Genomic DNA, 21,093 nt, shown 5'->3' with positions numbered 1-21,093 from the left:
CCCCCTTAAAGGAATCTCGCCCCGAGATTCTGGGTGGGGATCCTTTAGGGGGTACCAATAAGGTGTGCTGGTGTGTTGCATTTTCCTTTAGCCAAGTTTTTCTAATTAACTGCTCTTCAAATGTCATTCTCTTTGCAACTTCAGAAGGAAGTCCTTTTAAAGTTATTTTCAAAGCTTACTATACCCTTAACATCTAAGTTTTTCTTATATTTAGATTCAAAAGGCAGGTGGGGGTGGGGTTTTTGGATTACGTATCGACTCCTTTGGGCAGAAAGTCGGGGAAGCGAGAACGTAGAAAATCTTCATCTCCCACGTAGCCTCTTCTACTAAATGGTGACTCCACCGAACCTTATACATCCTGATCGACCTTGCCCGTGTTGATCTCTCCTTTTGATCCAATACCTTGACTGGGTGCTCTTGATAGGACAAGTTTGGTTCTATCTCCAATCCTGGTTCAGGTAGCACTTCTGTGGGTAAGCTGACACACTTTTGTAGCTGAGATACGTGGAACACATCATGAACTGCTGACATATGGGGTGGCAACTTCAATTGATACGCTACAGGTCCACAAGTCTCCCTGATCTCATAGGGCCCAATGTAGCAAGGAGCTAACTTGCCCTTGATTCCAAACCTCTGAACACCTTTGGTGGGTGACACCTTATGATAAACGTGATCTCCCACATCAAACTGTAGAGGCTTCCTCCTGTCATGACAGCTCTTTTGCCTAGCCTAAGCAGCTTCTAGGTTCTTCTTAATAACTTTGACTTTCTCCTCTGCTTCAAGTACCAGGTCAGGTCCAAATATTTCCCTCTCTCTAGCTTGAGACCAATTTAGCGGTGTCCCACACCTTCTCCCATACAAGGCCTCAAAAGGTGCCATCTTTAGGCTAGACTGGTAGCTGTTATTATAGGAGAACTCTGCCAATGAAAGACACTTGTCCCAATTCTTCCGATATTGTAACACACAGGCTCGCAACATCTCCTCGAGAATTTGATTCACTCTTTCTATCTGACCATCTGTGTGAGGATGGTATGCGGAGCTTCTTAGTACATGGGTCCCAAGTGACTTTTGGAGCTACTCCCAAAAGCGTGCCACAAACAGTGCTCCTCTGTCAGATACAATAGTCTTCGGAATTCCATGCAAACGCACTATTTGATCAACATAGATTTCTGCATATTTCTCGGTCTTGTGGGTGGTATGCACTGGCAAGAAATGAGCTGTCTTGGTCAATCTATCCACGATGACCCAAATAGAATCGTGGTGTCGGGAGGTATTGGGCAATCCTACTATAAAATTCATGCAAATATCCTCCTATTTCCAAGATGGTATGGGAAGAGGCTGTAAGGTGCCTGCTACCTTCAAATGACTGGCCTTGACTCTTTGGCAAGTGTCGCACTCAGATATATACTTAGCAATTTCCCTTTTCATTTTGGCCCACCAGTACAAAGATCTGAGATCATGATACATCTTGTTACTGCCGGGATGCATGGAGAATTTAGAAAGGTGAGCCTCATCCAATATTTTCTTTCTAAGCTCGAGGTTCTTGGGAACAACCAATCTATCTCCAAACCATAGAATTCCTTTGCTGTCCTGACGGAAGCATTTGTATTTGTCCACCTTTTGTTCGATCATTTCCTTAATGACTTGAACACCCTTGTCACCAATCTGTGCCATGACTATTTGTTCATGTAAGGTGGGCTCCACTGAAATATAACTCAAAGCACCGGAGGGAACAACTTCTATGTTCATCTTGCATAACTCATCACATAGGGTGGTGATTTTTGCATCCATACTCAGACAGTTACACTGGGCCTTTCGACTTAAGGCATCCGCCACAACATTGGCTTTGCCAGGATGGTAATGCACTTCCAAATCATAGTCCTTGATTAATTCTAACCATCTTCTCTGCCTCATATTAAGATCAGCCTAGGTGAAGATATATTTGAGACTCTTATGATCAGTGTAGATATTACAATGAGCTCCCATTAAGTAGTGTCTCCATATCTTAAGAGCATGCACTACGGCTGCTAACTCCAGATCATGTGTGGGGTAGTTCTGCTCATGGGGTCTGAGTGCTCGGGAGGCATAAGCAATGACTTTGTTGTCTTGCATCAAGACACATCCCAATCTAGTACCTGAAGCATCACAATAAACCTCAAAGGGTTTGGTATTGTCAGGCTGAGCTAGCACGGGTGCTGTTGTCAAATGCTGCCTCAATGTATGAAAGTGTAAAGCCCAAAATATGTATAAAAAAATAATAAGATAAATAAATAACTATACTTATATGTTAGTGTTCTAGGAATTATTTGATTTCCTTTTCTTTGTGCATACTCAATTAATGACTTTATATTATCCAACTAACAAATAAATGAGTAAAGCAATGAATATATATATACATATATAATAAAAATAAAAATAAAAACTTTACATTCATGTTGAGTATTTTTTTATTGTTGCACTTGACTGCAAAGCGTGGATTTGAAATTTAAAACTGAAAGAAGAAAATAGAAAGAAAACTGAAAATAAAATAAATGGAGAAGCTCCACCATTACCGTGAGCCCATGGTCGCTTGCCCCATTGCTCTCCAAAACTAACACGGGTGCAAGCCCAACTTCCCTTTTGTTTTTTATCCTTTTCTATTCCTTCGGCCGGGATGATGTCACTACCACAGCATGTCATCGGAATATTTCCTTATGTCGTTTATGCGTGGGTCCGCTGTACCGGGATCATCTTCCACCTCTGGATAAGCTCAGCCTGGAAGGCTGGAACGCAGGATCTGTTCGGGCTCTCCTTGACCCTAGTTGTTTGTTCTAGGGGTGAAAACGGGCGGATACGGACGGATAATAGGCCATCCCGTATCCTACCCTAATGTATTTTAATCGGATTCGGGATCGGATACGGATAGTTAGAAACAGGACGGATACGGATATAGGGACCGGATATTTATTCGGGCGGATACGGGACGGATACAGATATTGTGTAGCCGGATACATTGCGGATAACATGTACTTATCGGATAATGCATACATTCGCTATAATTCAGTTGGTCCAACATGGTAATATAATAATAAGTATACATCATACAACATAGTACTCTAACATAATAATATATCAATAAGTTTACATCATACAATATAGTACTCTAGCATGACAATATAACAATAAATTCACATCATACAAGACAATAGTTCAACATGATAATATAGCAATAAGTTCACATCATTCAACACATCATACAATATAGCATTACATAAACCATAGATCAACAACACAATATAGCAATAAGTTCACACCATACAATAGTCTAACACAATCGTTCATAAGTTCACATCACCCAAGAGTTTAACATAGCACAAGACAGTTCAACACAATAGACTATTACAATAAAGGATAGTTTTTAAATAACATAAGATAGTGCAAGCAATCCATGCTTGCTTGAAGATCTCAAGTCGCAACCTCATCGTCCACCTCCATAGCATTCATAGCTTCACTTATAGTTTTTATTTCACCCTCCAAATCTGAAATCAATAGAGAACAATAAAACATATCAGTAGTAGCCATCATCATCATTTACAAAAAAAATACAAGAACACATGTACAAGAAAATAAAACCTTTGTCTGAAGCAAGCTTCCAATCCTTAGTACAAACCAAGGCTTCAATAATTTTAGGTTTAAGCTTCGAACGGAAGGAATCAACCACACGTCCACCAGAGCTAAATGCCGACTCTGAAGCAACAGTTGACACTTGCATTGATAGTACATCACGAGCAAGGCTAGAAAGAATAGGAAAATTTGTCACTTGCCCCTTCCACCATGATAAGGCATCAAATGGTGCATCACCTTCATTAGCCTTCACTAGGCCGTCACTCATGTAAAGATCCAATTCAGACACTTTCTTCACATTGTTTGTTGCTGCATATAACTCATCAAGATTAACCTCATTCTCATCATCGTCATCCATCAAAACAACATTTTTGCTTGCCACAGAATCCTTCGAGCTAGTACCCTTATTAGTTGATTTTGCATTGATGGTTGATGAATAGAATGCAAATAATTCATTGATAACATTCATGAATGTCATTTTCTCCAACTCGGCCATCTCACTATCATACATCTTAGACATGTATAGCTCAACCATTCTGTGTTTGTACCTAGGATCAAGAAATGCTCCCACTGCCAAAGCCATATTGTTCATCTCCCAGTACTTATCAAACTTGTCTCTCATAGAGTATGCCATAGTGCAGATTATGGGATCACTACTATCACACCATCTTGCAATAGCCATCTTTATCTCAGAAAATTTACGAAAGAAATGATTTGCAGTAGGATATGAAGTGCTAGAAAAAAGTAATGTGACATCATAGAACTTCTTCAAACACTTGCTGATGTTTAATGCATTCAACCAAGACTTCAAAGATGGTCGCAGTGATTTTTGAATTGTGCATACAACATATTCTTTTCCTCAATATAAAGATCCATGATCTCTTTACGAACAGTAACACGAGACTTCAAAGGAAATGATGGTCGCAGTGATTTGATAAATTTCACCAAGTACTTGTGTTGGGCAATACTAAAAGGATACTCATGCATGATGATGGCATAATAGAGCAGTCTCACACTAAAATTCTCATCATATTTATATGTTTGTATAGTATCCCCATTCTGAGTTAAGTGTTGTTGACCCTTCAAAATCTTATGCCTCAGCTTTAAATGGTTACTAAAAGCCTTTGTGCCATTCGAACTATCGGCCTTAGCTTTATGTGGACATTTTTTTGCATTTTGCCCACTTTTGCTTAACAATGGAACCATCATTTTGCTCCACTTCTACATCATACCTTGTAAAATGCTCCCAAACCCATGAAGTGAGCTTCTTTTTCTTGACATCTAATTCTTCATCACAATCATCTTCAGTGCTTATTTGGACACTTGCAGCTATGCTTGCATTTTCACTTGCACTCGCACTTGCATCTTGTGCAACTATAACAAAAAAGAATATGTTAATATACATTTGCATTCACTTGAAAATGAAACAAACAAAGTAAAAAGGACACCTTTCGAAACTTGAGGTTGAGGCACTAAATCTGTGCTCTTGTTTGACCTTGTTGCTTTAAATGCTGATGCCATAAACTTGCTTGTAGAGGTACTAGTTGACTTGGTTGCTAGTAGTCGTTTCACCACACGATTGTCTCCATCTATGGATTTGTTTTTTCTGACATTCACCTCACTACCAGTAGGTGTAAGAACATGATCCTCCTCCTCCATGTGGTCACTGTCATTGCCATTAACATCCCCCCCCCCCCCAATACCATGTATCTCATCTTCATTAGACACATTGTTGTCAATATCACAAATATTATCCACATCCATGGTGCTGTTATTGTCCATCACAAAGCATAAGAACAAAGTTACTGGTAGATTGTGCTAGTCAAATACATAAAAAACTAGAAAGCAACAATACCTTAGAAGAGAGCGAGGGGCTGCAAACCGGGGCCACGGCGCGAGAGTTCGACCGCGAGGCGCCTCCGATTGTTGTTGCCGAGACGCCGGAGCCGATGACGACGAGCCGGCGACGACGACGGGTGGCGACGAGTTGGGACCGGACCTGCTGGCATGGGGCAGCTGCATCGTGCGAGCGCGGGTGAACAGCGCCTGGCTGGCTGGCTGGCTGCAGACTTGCACGGAAGCAGTTGTGGCGCGGTGGCGGGGTCGAAGTGGCACACGCTGGCGGTGGCGCGGCGGTGCAGTCGGCCGGTCTCTAGTGCCAGAGCTGCGGCGGCGCCTTGCCCAGCCCTAGCGTCTGGTCGTCTGCCCAAGCCAAGAGTCCAAGACCCGATCAGTCGATCACCCGAATGCACTAAAAAAACCAACGGGCCTCAGCAGCCTCAGCCTTTGGCTACGGCCCACACACATATGGGCTGACCGTGAGAGCCTGATTGCCTGAGACAGTGAGACGCACGGCTGAGATGCAAGGTGGAGAAAAGGTACCGGGTACCCGACAACTAGGTACCCGTATCCTCCCGCCAGTTCCGGGTATTTACCGGGTATTGGCTGTTCCGTATCCGTCCCGTATCCGATGAGTTTTTATCCGGGTAGTACCCGTATCCGTCCCGGATGCAAAAATACCCGTACCCGTATCCGGAAAATGGTCCCAAATCAGTACTCGTATCAGGTACCCGTTTCGGGTACCCTACCTGTTTTCACCCCTAGTTTGTTCCGCCCTCGGACTTTGGTCTCTGCGTGCGTGGGGGTTGCGGCAGATGGACCCCACGGGGCTAGAATCTTCTCCTTCCCCGGATCATTGGCTGAGTCTGTTACGATCCGTGCAAGCCGATCACTGCGTACGTCAGCCCGCCTTCGCCCAAGGCTATATATAGCACCACGTTTTGTCCCCGGTTCATCAAAAAACACGATCTCATTTGCCCAGCCGAGTGTGGGGCCGCCGCGGTCGAGAGTTTGACGTCAAACGCCGTAAGCCCAGAGAGGAGAGAGAGTGCGAGTTGCCGTGAGCTAGCCATCTTCACCTTGCCATCGACTTAGCCTCGGTTGACGCCCAGGGGTCATCGTCGGGGGACCGTAGAAGCTCGTTGTGTCTCGCCTGATCCTGGGGTTGTCTTGCGCGCACAGAATTGCTTGTCGGAGACATCCCACCGTCGCTGGGCCGTCGTTCACTGTGGCCAGCACGTAGATCTGGGCATAAAACTCGAGCCCGAAGCCCTATACTCGAAATACCCGAACCCATACCCGTTTAGCCCGAAGCCTGTTACCCGAACATCTCTAGCGGGTAACGAAACTAAATACCCGAACTAAGTTCGGGCCTAATCGGGTATTAACCCGTGGTACCCGAAGTACCCATTCTACCCGAAATAACCAACATCGTCCAGGCACCAGGCCGAGCTCTAGCCCCACAGCGGCTGCCTTGTCCAGCGTTGGCTACGGCGCCCCCCAATCCCCATCGGCTACACTTCCAGTCTTTGTTCTCCGGCAACAGCAAGGCATGGCGGCAACAGCAACTCAGCAAGGCACAATGGCAACTAGCAACCACACACCAGGCGCCAGGCAGCCAAGCGCCGAAGCGTGTACAGGCGTACAGCGGACAGGCGGCCACCGGCCAGGCGAATAGGCGGCCACGCGTAGACAGCAGACAGGCGTACAACGGACAGGCGGCCTCACCGGCAAGCCATCGCGCCACCGGCCAGGCAACCAAGCGCAGACAGCAGACATCACCCTCGCCGACAAGCCGCTGCGCTACCTAACGGCCAGGCGGCCACGCGCGGACGTAGCCTCGCTGTCAAGCCGCCGCGCCACTGGCCAGACGCGCCCTCACATGTGCTTTTATATATTTCGGGTAAATTGGGTATACCCAAACCCGAAATTACGGGTACCCGAAATTACGGGTTGCGGGTTTTAAAAGCTGTGATCGGGTATCAGTTTCTATTACCCGAATTTACCAAAACCCAAACTACCCGACCCGAAATAATCGGGTAACCCGAACGCCCAGTCCTACCAGCACGTACGACTGCCACACCCACCGGTAATACGCCTCTAACTAGTTCATCGTTATTTCCATATGGCGTAAGACTTTTCGAAAGTAAACTTGAAGCATCCGTGTACCGACATGTGCCACGCCGGCAGACCGCCACCGCGGAGGCCCTAGACACCGCCGCAGGCGTTCATCGAGATGAAGAAGATGCGACCTGTGCCATTGATTTGGTAGCAAACGACTGGGATTAGAACCCTGAATATCCCTTCGTGTAATTAAATCCTAACCGTACGATTCGATCGGACATCTGGCAGAAGCTGCTGACGTGGTGGCCTCGCTGGCCATAGATCCTTGATCCTGTAGCGGCGAGTTTATACTGGTTGGGTATAACTTAAGATCTAATCTGAACCGTGTGTTGATGATCCAATGGCTAGAATGAGCCGATACCCCTCCACCGAGTTTTTTTTTAAAAAGAGACCCTGCAGTTTTCGGAAATAAACCTGCCGTCCTGTGCGGGGGAAATCCTGAGTCTCATGATTTTTTGCGTAATAACCCCTGCGTCCTTCTGTTATTTGTGCCCAGTCAAGAACCCCTAGCAAATTCAAAATTTAATAAAGAAAATAGGTTTTTAATATAAAAATAAATCCATAAACTTGTTTAATTCATATTTAATTCATTCTAAGTCCAAATTAATCCATTCCAATTCCTATAATTTTGTAATATTGTTGTTTATCACCTAGTATCTCTGTTTTGATGAAAACAGTAATAAAATTTATTTCTTAGTTAATCTTGCATCAAATACATAAAACCTTTGGAAATTCATAACTTAAGATCCATAACTCTAAAATTAATAATTTCTGATCCTAGAATCTTATTTTAATGTGTAGATTATTATTATATATTTTGTTTACATGTTTGGTGTGATGTTAATTTTGCCTATACCATGTTTGTTTGTATTGCTACGACTAGCGCGAGGTCACGAGTCATCTGAAAAGAAAGTTGGTACCTGGAATCTCATGTCCCAGGCAAGTTGTGCCCTTGATCACTTCTTTTTACCCACTCATGTTCTAATTAATCATAATGATCTGCATAGGTTAATTTTGATGGGACCCAATAGGTTACCCTAGTTTGTCTATCTTTATGCCTTGTTTACCACTGAACTTTTTGGGTAGTACTTGCTAGTGCTTTATGTGGTTTTGGGTATGAAGATACATTATTCATGATTACACTTTTATTATCAGTTTATTATTTCTATTCATGATAAGATCATTATGTTAATTGGAACATGGAACGACCACCCGGGAAAACATTGCTACCACAAGGGAGGAATGGGACCCCTTGGCTGATTAATTAGGAAAGCTAGTGGATGACTACCTTACCCAAAAGATGCAAGGACAGTAGGGGAGTGGTCAGTGTAGGGAGGCCCTTGGGATGATTTTGCTGCGATGGCGGTCATGCGAGGGGTCCCTGCAGTGGAGCTTCCTATAAACTATAGCAGGTTTTCTGAAGCTAGTGGAACTTTGTAAAGGCCTCGTAGTGTTACCCTGCCTCGCTTCCTCGGTAGAGGTGTATGGGAAGTCGTGATCCCTTGGCAGATGGGTAACATAACTTGTGGGTAAAGATGCGCAACCTCTGCAGAGTGTAAAACTGGTATATCAGCCATGCTCACGGTCATGAGCAGCTCGGACTCTCACATGATTAATTTATGGAACTAAATTCAATTTGTCATATGCATTGCATCGCAGGTGATGTTATTACTTTTGTTCTACTACTTAATTGGGTTTGGTATTCACTTATACTTAGTAATTGCTAATAAAATTTTGACCAACTTTAAAAGCAAACGCTCAGCTGCAACCATCCTCTTTGGTAAGCCTTACACTTCACGTGAGCTCCCACCTTTGGCGAGTTCATACACATTATTCCCCACAACTTGTTGAGCGATGAACGTATGTGAGCTCACTCTTGCAGTCTCACACCCCCCACATGTCAAGAACAGGTACCACATGATGAGGCGCTCAGAGGATGCTGTGATGTGTTCGTGAGAGATATAGGTCGTCGTCTCCCAGTCAACTTTGGGTTGCTGGACCGTTGTCTCCTTATAATGTAATTATTTATTTTGTATAGAACTCCTATTATATAGTAAAGATGTGACATTCGATCCTGTGCCATGATTCATCATATGTGTGAGACTTGGTCCCAGCACACCTGGTGATTATGTTCGCTCCCGGGTCTTGGTGCCCCGAAACCCAGGTGTGACATAAGTGGTATCAGAGGAATGTTGACTGTAGGACGAAACCTAGATAGAACTGGACAACCATTACTTACTTACCTTTGCTACTCTGATTCTTTCTAAACTTTTCTTAATCTTTTCTCATCTATTTCCGCTTTACTCTAATTGCTCTTACCTTTTCTTTCTAAAGACAAATGTGGATTTCACACTTTGAAATCCTGTGCCTAAAGTGACCTTTAGGAATAGGAGACCTACTCTTAGGAACAAAAACAAAACTATTTTTTATATATAGGTATCTATGCACTTGAATGTTTGTTCTAATGATACTTGTTTGATTTGGATCTTTGATTGAGTGTGATGAGTTGTGGAGTAATGTCCACAACTACATCTGCATATACCTCTAGGCATAAAGGATAGTAGTTATAAAATAACTAGACAATCTAGATTATCCCCGTTAAAATGTACCTAGTATTCTATATCTATCTCATCTTGACAGATTATATCTTACCCTTGGACATTCACCTCATACAACTAGTTACCCTAGTCTTGACATAAAACATCTAGTCAAGCCCTGCCAAAGAATCTTCAGTACATAACCAACTATTAGCTTATTCATTCTGCCTACCAAATGATTTCCTTGCAAAACTATCTTACCATATGCTTCTAACTCAGATGGTCAATACCAGGAAGGGAGGAGGAATTGATCTACCTGCCAATCCATATAACCGAAGGGTGCTTAGACAACAACAACAAGCAGAGATGATTCCCCTGAATCCTCCACCAGTCGGTGTTGATCCAGTTATTTCAGCCTAGATGCGAATAATGCAGCAAATGGCGGACACCATGGCAGACATGCACGCTCAGATGCGACAGGAGCGTCAAGAGATGCGCTAAGAAAGAGAGGATATACGTCGGGAGATGCGCCAGGAGCGGGAGGAGATACGTCAAGAGAGAAGGGCGCAACAACAACAGCAACAAGCACCCCTGCCTCCACCACCACCACCAGTTCCACCTTGGGACAAGCACCGGGAATTCATGAGCCATAAACCACCAACCTTCTCCAACTCTGCGGATCCGCTGCGAGCAGATGACTGGCTAAAGTCTATAGAGAAGATGCTCAACATAGCTCAGTGCTCGGACAGAGAGAAAGTGCTCTACGCATCAGGTCGTCTTACTGGTCCCGCTGCGGATTGGTGGGATGCGTACTGCGCTGCTCATGCTGCTGTCGACACAATTACCTGGGCAGAATTCTCCACTCAATTCAGGAATTACCATATTCCTGCTGGGCTCATGAAGATTAAGAGAAAGGAGTTTCTATCCCTCAAGCAAGAAAGTATGTCCGTGAGTGAATATAGGGACAAATTTATTCAGCTATCTCGATATGCTCCTAGGGATGTTGAGGATGATGAGAAGAAGCAAGAGCTCTTTATAGACGGTTTGATTGGACCCTTGCAATATCAACTGGTATCGCACACATTCCTGTCCTTCCAAAGGCTACTTGACAAAGCTATTGCTGTAGAAAACAAGAGGAGTATGTTTGGAGAGAAAAGAAGGGCTCCTAACCAAGGACAGGTTGGAAGTAGTTCCCGTCCTCGCTATACTACCACTCCAAGTACACCAGCTAGTGGCAGTTCTGGACAACAAACTCAACGGGCACCAACTGCTCCTCCGCAAGCAAGCACCTCAGCAGGACCTGTAGCTCCTAACACATCCACCAACAGGGCATGCTTCAAGTGTGGACAACCGGGACACTACGCCAACTACTGTCCCAACAAGACTGCCTACACTACACCAGCTCGAATGAAGCAAGGTCAGGCCTCAGCAGGCAAGAGTCAGCCCCTATCTATCAACCGGGGACAAGCCCATCATGCAGAAGTAGAAGCTGAACCAGGTGAACTTGAAATTCAAGAAGAAGAGCTAGTTGAAGACGAAGTAGTCGGTGAAGAAGTCAACGAACAACAAGAATAGTGATAAACATAAATATAGATACATATATATATTTTACTGTTTGTAAGACCTAAATATTAGTTTAGCCAATAGTTAGTACTTTACTATTTTAGGAATAATAATAAGGTCTATTGACCATATGTTTTGCTGATGAGTTATGCATCATGCTGAGATTTCTTTGTTTGTGCATATGTTCTGAGACAATATGAGTATACATCCTTTTCCTTATAAATCTCGAGGACGAGATTTCTGTTAAGGGGATAGGATTTGTAAAGCCCAAAATATGTATAAAAAAATAAGATAAATAAATAACTATACTTATATGTTAGTGTTCTGGGAATTATTTGATTTCCTTTTCTTTGTGCATACTCAATTAATGACTTTATATTATCCAACTAACAAATAAATGAGTAAAGCAATGAATATATATACATATATAATAAAAATAAAAATAAAAATAAAAACTTTACATTCATGCTGAGTATTTTTTTATTGTTGCACTTGACTGCAAAGCGTGAATTTAAAATTTAAAACTGAAAGAAGAAAATAGAAAGAAAACTGAAAATAAAATAAATGGAGAAGCTCCACCATTACCGTGAGCCCATGGTCGCTTGCCCCATTGCTCTCCAAAACTAACATGGGTGCAAGCCCAACTTCCCTTTTGTTTTTTTATCCTTTTCTATTCCTTCGGCCGGGATGATGTCACTACCACAGCATGTCATCGAAATATTTCCTTATGTCGCTTAGGCTGGCTCCAACAACAGATAGCCATATTGCTCAGCCATTTTTCTGTTTACCTGCCCTCTGCATTTTACATGGACAGCGATAGGCGTCTAGTTTGCAACAAGGAAGCCAAATTAGCTGTGACTGCTGGCCCATTTGCTTTTGCGCCAAATCACCGAAGCATCCTGCTCGTCGATTCTCTCACAGGGTCCCAACTGACGGTTGTCAGAGGGAAATGCCTGGCGTGTCAATGCCAGCCAATTTGGCTCTTCTCTCTCCTCCCATGTATTTTGCCTAGCCAGGATAGCTGCCTTATTGGAGGCGCTACAGTACCAGTTGGACAGCTAAACTAGCTTTGCCTGGTCTGATAGCTGGCCTGTTGGAGCCAGCCTTATGCGTGGGTCCGCTATACCGGGATCATCTTCCACCTCTGGATAAGCTCAACCTGGAAGGCTGGAACGCAGGATCTGTTCGGGCTCTCCTTGACCCCGGTCGTTTGTTCCGCCCTCAGACTTTGGTCTCTGCGTGCGTGGGGGTTGCGGCAGATGGACCCCATGGGGCTAGAACCTTCTCCTTCCCCGGATTATTGGCTGAGTCTGTTACGATCCGTGCAAGCCGATCACTGCGTACGTCAGCCCGCCTCCACCCAAGGCTATATATAGCACCACGTTTTGTCCCCGGTTCATCAAAAAACACGATCTCATTTGCCTAGCCAAGTGCGGGGCCGCCGCGGTCGAGAGTTCGACGTCAAACGCCGTAAGCCCAGAGAGGAGAGAGAGTGCGAGTCGCCGTGAGCTAGCCATCTTCACCTTGCCATCGACTTAGCCTCGGTTGACGCCCAGGGGTCATTGTCGGGGGACCGTAGAAGCTCGCTGTGTCTCGCCTGATCCCGGGGTCGTCTTGCGCGCACAGAATTGCTTGTCGGAGACATCCCACCGTCGCTGGGCCATCGTTCACTGTGGCCATCACGTACGTCTGCCACACCCACCGGTAATACGCCTCTAACTAGTTCATCATTATTTCCATATGGCGTAAGACTTTTCGAAAGTAAACTTGAAGCATCCGTGTACCGACATGTGCCACGCTGGCAGACCGTCACCGCGGAGGCTCTAGACACGGCCGCAGGCGTTCATCGAGATGAAGAAGATGCGACCTGTGCCATTGATTTGGTAGCAAACGGCTGGGATTAGAACCCTGAATATCCCTTCGTGTAATTAAATCCTAACCGTCCAATTCGATCGTACGTCTGGAAGAAGCTGCTGACGTGGTGGCCTCGCTGGCTATAGATCCTTGATCCTGTAGCGGCAAGTTCATACTGGTTGGGTATAACTTAAGATCTAATCTGAATCGTGTGTTGGTGATCCAATGGCTAGAATGAGCCGATACCCCTCCGCCGAGTTTTTTAAAAAAAGAGACCCTGCAGTTTTCGGAAATAAACGTCGCGTCCTGTGCGGGGGAAATCCTGAGTCTCATGAATTTTTGGGTAATAACCCCTGCGTCCTTTCGTTATTTGTGCCTAGTCCAGAACCCCTAGGAAATTCAAAATTTAATAAAGAAAATAGGTTTTTAGTATAAAAATAAATCCATAAACTTGTTTAATTCATATTTAATTCATTCTAAGTCCAAATTAATCCATTCCAATTCCTATAATTTTGTAATATTATTGTTTATCACCTAGTATCTCTGTTTTGGCATGAAAACAGTAATAAAATTTCTTTCTTAGTTAATCTTGCATCAAATACATAAAACCTTTGGAAATTCATAACTTAAGATCCATAACTCTAAAATTAATAATTTCTGTTCCTAGAATATTATTTTAATGTGTAGATTATTATTATATATTTTGTTTACATGTTTGGTGTGATGTTAATTTTGCCTATACCATGTTTGTTTGTATTGCTACGACTAGCGCGAGGTCACGAGTCATCTGAAAAGCAAGTTGGTACTTGGAATCTCAAGTCCCAGGCAAGTTGTGCCCTTGATCACTTCTTTTTACCCACTCATGTTCTAATTAATAATAATGATCTGCATAGGTTAATTTTGATGGGACCTAATAGGTTACCCTAGTTTGTCTATCTTTATGCCTTGTTTACCACTGATCTTTTTGGGTAGTACTTGCTAGTGCTTTATGTGGTTTTAGGTATGAAGATACATTATTCATGATTACACTTTTATTATCAGTTTATTATTTCTGTTCATGATAAGATCATTATGTTAATTGGAACATGGAGCGACCACCCGGGAAAACAATGCTACCACAAGGGAGGAATGGGACCCCTTGGCTGATTAATTAGGAAAGCTAGTGGATGACTACCTTACCCGAAAGGGGCAAGGGCAGTAGGGGAGTGGTCAGTGTAGGGAGGCCCTTGGGATGATTTTGCTGTGATGGCAGTCATGCGAGGGGTCCCTGCATTGGAGCTTCCTATAAACTGTAGCGGGTTTTCTGAAGCTAGTGGAACTTTGTAAAGGCCTCGTAGTGTTACCCTGCCTCGCCTCCTCGGTAGAGGTGTATGGGAAGTCACGATCTTTTGGCAGATAGGTAACATGACTTGTGGGTAAAGATGCGCAACCTCTGTAGAGTGTAAAACTGGTATATCAGCCGTGCTCACGGTCATGAGCAGCTCGGACCCTCACATGATTAATTTATGGAACTAAATTCAATTTTTCATATGCATTGCATCGCAGGTGATGTTATTACTTTTGTTCTACTACTTAATTGGGTTTGGTATTTACTTATACTTAGTAATTGCTAATAAAATTTTGACCAACTTTAAAAGCAAACGCTCAGCTGCAACCATCCTCTTTGGTAAGCCTTACACTTCACGTGAGCTCCCACCTTTGGAGAGTTCATACACATTATTCCCCACAACTTGTTGAGCGATGAACGTATGTGAGCTCACTCTTGCAGTCTCACACCCCCCCACAGGTCAAGAACAGGTACCGCAGGATGAGGCGCTCGGAGGATGCTGTGATGTGTTCGTGAGAGATCTAGGCCGTCGTCTCCCAGTCAACTTTGGGTTGCTGGACCGTTGTCTCCTTATAATGTAATTATTTATTTTGTATAGAACTCCTATTATATAGTAAAGATGTGACATTCGATCCTGTGCCATGATTCATCATATGTGTGAGACTTGGTCCCAACACACCTGGTGATTATGTTCGCGCCCGGGTCTTGGTGCCCCGAAACCCGGGTGTGACAGAAAGGCATCCTCACATTTCTGGCTCCATTCATATTTGACTCCTTTCTTCAACAATTCAGTCATTGGCTTGGCAATCCTGGAGAAATCCGGAATAAATCGTCGATAATACCCTACCAATCCCAGAAAACTTCGAATCTGCCGTACAGTGGTAGGAGGTTTCCAATTCATCACTTCTTGGACTTTCTCAGGATCAACAGATACCCCATCCTGAGAAATGGTGTGGCCCAAGAACTTGATTTCCCTCAGCCAGAATTCACATTTGGACAATTTAGCATATAGACGATGATCGCGCAGCCTCCGAAGTACTGTATGCAAGTGCATCGTATGCTCCTGTTCATTCCTTGAATATACCAGAATGTCATCAATGAAAACCACCACAAACTTATCCAGTTCTGGCATAAATACTGAGTTCATCAAATACATGAAATATGCCGGGGCATTAGTCAGCCCAAAAGACATCACTAGGTACTCATAAAGCCCATATCTGGTAGAGAAGGTCGTCTTGGGAATATCACTGGCCCTGATTTTTATCTGATGATAGCCGGAGCGGAGATCTATCTTGGAGAATACTTTGGCTCCCACCAACTGATCAAACAATACATCAATGCGGGGCAACAGATACTTATTTTTGATGGTCACCGCATTGAGAGGGCGGTAGTCAACACACAACCACAAACTCTCATCTTTCTTCTTCACGAATAAGGCGGGACATCCCCATGGAGAAGTACTTGGGCGAATGAACCCCTTGTCCAAAAATTCTTGTAACTGCTTTTTTAACTCCGCCAACTCTGCTGGGTGCATCCTATAAGGTCTCTTGGATATAGGGGCAGTTCCGGGTTGTAATTCAATAGCGAACTCTATGTCTCTGTCGGGTGGCATCCCTAGCAATTCATCAGGAAAAACATCTGGGTAGTCACAGACCACTGGGATTTTCTCAACCGGTGAGTCTATCATGGTGAATGCACAAAAACAGGTACAACCCTAATCGAGCAAATATAATGTGGTTTCACCACAAGTAGGCGAGTGTACCTCAATGGCCCTAGCTGCAATATCAATTACTGCCTGATGTCTTGTTAACCAGTCAGTTCCCAATATGATATCCACGCTATCCAAACCCAAAATGAGGAGGGTGGTTTTAATTATCAGACTACCAAACTTTATAGGCACATGCCTGTTGATTTGATAGGTGGCAACCCTGCCTCCTGGTGTTGAAATTGTAATACCCCCATTGGTGTGATGGAAAGGTAACTGGCATTTGGCACTAAATTTTGTACTGATAAAACTGTGTGATGCACCAGAATAAAAAAGAATGATTGCAGGATAATTCAAAACGGAAAAGATACCAGTCATGACGTGTGCTCCCTCTGGAATGTCAGCCATGGTGGCGAAGTTCAGCCTGCCTTGCCTCACTTGCACCTTCTGCCTCTTGCCTTGGTTCTAATTGGAATTCTGCCTCTGCCTCTGCTGGTTCTTGGGGCAATTCTTGTCATAGTGTCTGGTGTTACCACAAGTGAAACACCTATTGTCATTGACCTGACGGTACTGCTGCTGCGGTGGCTGATTGTTGTTCCTATGAACTGGAAGCTGAGAGCGGTTGGGTGCCTGCTGCTGCTGTTGTGGTTGGATCACCCAACGTCCTTGCTGCTGCTGAGGCCCCCTGCTTTGAGTGTCAGATACAATTCTGAAGCGCTGGGACTGAGCTGACGATCCGGCCATAGGGGTCTTCCTCTTCTTTTCTGCCTGACGGGCTGTGATGCAGTCCTCCTGAGAAATGGCCATGTTGACTAACTCATTATACATGTTTGCCCTAACTGTGTTGAGACGGTCGCGGAGCTTAGTGCTGAGACCCCTCCTGAACCTGTCCCTCTTCTTCTCATCAGTGTCTGCGTGGTATCCAGCATACTGACACAGGTCATTGAAGGCCTGAGCGTACTGCAACACTGTCCGATTTCCCTGAGTGAGTGCCAAAAAATCATTGAGCTTGCGGTCCATAATGCCTGCTGGTATATGATGCCCTCTGAAGGCTGCCTTGAACTCTCTCCATTCCACCACGTGGTCAACTGGCTGCATAGCGAGGAAGTGGTCCCACCATGTCCGCGCGGGTTCGCAAAGCTGCTGGGTGGCGAACCTGACCTTAGCCGCATCTGAACAAACTCCATTTAGTAGTGGGAATTTGGATTCCACTACCCTGAGCCATACATCAGCATCAAGCGGATCCTCTGCCCGAGTGAACAACGGCGGCTGAGTACTAAGGAACTCCTGATAAGTGGCTGCTGTTGGGGGACGTTGATGGTGATCACCACCACCATAGTGCTGAGGTGGTGGCTGACGCTAAGCCAACTGTCGCAGAATCTCATTCTGCTGAGCCATCAGTTCTTGCATGGTAGGAGGCGGTGGCGGTGGTGGAGGAATGCGTTCATTCTGTCCACGACGCGCTCTTCCTGTCATCTGAAAAATTAAGGATGCTCTCAATATCATACTTCTGATGTCAGGGTTCATACATGGTGAAAGATTTGAAAGGGTAAAACCAATATTTTCTTGCATAATTCATAAAAGATACCACAGGGCATAAAACTTTTCTTCATAAATCAAAGCTGACATCATTCATCATCCATACTTCCAAAAGAGTTTGTTACGATTACATCAGTGACTCCAAAAGACTCAACTCTGTCTAGCCTAGTACCCCAAGGGTGCAAAAGCTAAGCTAGCTCCGAGGAGTTCTACCGCCACAAACTTCTAGCTCTATCCCTGCGACCTAGTGAGCAAACGAGGCAACACTTGACTCGGGGGAAGGTGCTCTCCCTGAGCCAACAATGTCCAAGCTAGATGCAGGCTCTGGCTCCTCGCCTCCCTCGATGTCGACATCCTCGTTGGCCTCCATGTCCTGGATCTCCTGGTGGTGCATATCCAAATGTTGGTTAGCTTCCGTAAGTTGCTGCTGAGTGTTGATTAGCTAAACCTCGAGAACCTCAATGGTGTTTTCCCTAGTTCCCACTAGCTCCTCAAGCTCCTGGATCTCGTTGGACATCTGTTCCACCTGTAGGTCCTTTTCCACCATCTTAGTGGATAGGTATACCACAAGTTCCTCTATGTTATCCAAGGTGATCTTGGTAGCCTCCAACAATGCCATTAGATGAGACATTGCCTCTCCTCGCATCACTTGCAGACGATACAGGGCATCCATGCATCGCACCGTTAAGTGAGCAGTCTGCCCTGGGTAAAGAGCCCATATATCCTTGGCATGCTCCACTCGGTCTTTCCACATTGGGTCGTCCTCCTTTTCAGCGAGGAACAAGCCAATGGGATGAGTAGACAGCTCCAAGGGGTGAAAACCACAGAAGGTGGTCAGCCCGTGGAGAGCAATCGCCTCGATAGTATCCTCAGCCCGGTATCCAAAAGACTTGGAGTCCAACGAACGCCAGCCTGGCTGTAAGGGATGAGGCTCCAGGGTCATCCTCACCCTACAGCGGGGCACCCGGTGCTTCTCGAACAGCTGCACCGTGTACTGGGGAGGCGTCGTGTAACCTGCTCCCTGAAGTACCTCCCACAAGATACGGGGAAAACCCTCTCGTGCAAGTCCGTCCGTGTGGGAATGTGCGTTCCCTCCTTCCGAGGATCCGTGAGAAGTCATCTGTGTACGGTTAAGTGTAAGCGAAAAAGAAAAAGAATTACAAAAATAAAAGGGGATCAAAACTTGGCCTATCGAAGGTTACAATAAGGTCACTGAGTGTACTTAATCTTTCATTATTATGTATTTAAAGTTCTTACTCAATTACCAAGTAGTTTAAGTAAAGGATGCATGCATGCTCGTCCTAAACGACCTCATTTCAACTTAGAGGGAATAGGGAAGAACTCCCATCCCTTATAGTAGCCTGTAGGGCTTACTCAAATAGCCACCTAACTACCCCTCTATCATCCTAAGGCTTCATGCTTCTGTGTCCATACCTATCGCCTTACCGATCTATCCAACATTTGTTTCTAACAAGTTTTACTTTTGATAAGAATGGTATTTACAGTTTATTGATTCCTCTATGGTGGTACAAGCTCCGATACCAGCTGTGGCGGAACCGCCCGAATTATTCCAACTTAAGTGCTGTAGCATCCCAAAAATTCAAATCCTAAAATTTTCTCAAACTCGCCCTAAATTCAAAATGAATTTCAAGTTTCATTTCAAAATGTTTGTTTGCGAGTTGATATCAACAAATAAAATATAGTGGTCTATATTATCTCCAAAATCCTCCTCAAAATATCCTACAGATATTTCCCTAGTGATCCCCTTCAAGTTCTTTCCAGAAATACTACCCAAATATTCCACCGATATATCTCCAGATATTTTCCTCTTGAGAAATACCTTCAGAATCATTTTTCAAGTCCCTACAAATATTTTCTTCATAACTTTCCTCATGCCCATATGTATACGTATGCCTCCAGTGTCATACGGTGAGCTCTACAAGCTAATCTCACTTATACAAGACAAATACATGCTAATCTCCCACTAATCCTCTCATCCTCCCACTAATGCTCTCATCCCTCCCCCAAATCCCCCCACCATGGCTATAAATAGAGGGGCAAGGGCCTCCTCTCATCCCACCCCAAGCCATTTCATGGCAACTCTCTTCCCCCCCCACACACCCACTCCATGTTCCACACAAGCACACACTAGCACAAGGATTGTTCGGTCGTTCTTCGATCGTTCGTCCCCCTGTTCTTAGTTTGTTCGTTCGTTCGTCCGATCGTTCGATCGTTCGTCCGATCGTTCATGGTTCGTTCGTTCGTTCGTCCGTTCGTTCGATCGTTCGTCCGTTCGTTCGTCCAAATAATCTTTTTCCTGCCGTTATGCTGCCGAAATTTCGATCGTTCGTTCGTCCGATCATTCGATCGTTCGTCTGTTCGTTCATAGTTCCTATTCATCGTTCGTTCATCATCACTATTCACCGTTCATCGTTCGTTCATACGAACTATTCACCATTACTATTCATCGTTACTATTCACTGTTACTATTCATCGATGGTATCTCTAATAACTTTTCGTCGTCACTATTCATCGTCACTATTCATCGATCATCCGATCGCCCCCCAAAATTCAACTACTCATCCATCATGCTGTCCAGTCCACTTAAGACCAGCCAGACCCATATTCCAGTCATACGGACTCCGGTGACTGTGATTTTCCTTCTAGTAGGGAACTTCCCATCTGGTTACCCATCCCAGGTTTCTCCAAGTTGAGCATGCTTAACTTTGAGATTCCTTCGAACCAGGCTTCCAGACTCAGATTCCAATAATTCTTGTTTCTAAATTCTTATCAAACTATTCCCTATCCAACCATGTCATCCCTTAAGCATGGTTCATATTCCAGAAAACTCCTAAAATACTCTTATCCCATATTCTGCCTATAATCTCCCTGTTCAGACTAAGTCAGACGATTCATTCGTCACTATTCTCACCAACAGTGAACTTCACTGTGCTACACCACATACACTCAGCTATAAATACACCCAGCTACCCTCTCCCTCT

The sequence above is a fragment of the Zea mays genome, chromosome 3 (genome assembly GCF_902167145.1).
Source record: "Zea mays cultivar B73 chromosome 3, Zm-B73-REFERENCE-NAM-5.0, whole genome shotgun sequence".
Taxonomy (NCBI): Eukaryota; Viridiplantae; Streptophyta; class Magnoliopsida; order Poales; family Poaceae; genus Zea; species Zea mays.
The sequence above is the reverse complement of the archived record's forward strand: the minus strand, read 5'-3'. Positions refer to the sequence as shown.